Raw genomic sequence first — 224 nt, forward strand, 5'->3', positions numbered from 1 at the left:
TCTGTTTACTAAATGCTTCCATACGTTTTCACTACGTGCAAATTTTGAATTCTTGCATTTCCGACAGGGGTAGAACATCTTACCGCTTTCCTGCGTGATCGGTGTACCCGCCTGGTGCATAAATGTCTCTAGCCCGCTAAGAAATGCGTTCGTCACCCTCCCGTCGGAATCTTTGTGCAAATACATCCAACTCCGTAACTCGTAAATACTACCGCCACCGACCA

The sequence above is a fragment of the Brassica oleracea genome, chromosome C2, assembly GCF_000695525.1.
Source record: "Brassica oleracea var. oleracea cultivar TO1000 chromosome C2, BOL, whole genome shotgun sequence".
In the NCBI taxonomy this organism is placed as follows: Eukaryota; Viridiplantae; Streptophyta; class Magnoliopsida; order Brassicales; family Brassicaceae; genus Brassica; species Brassica oleracea.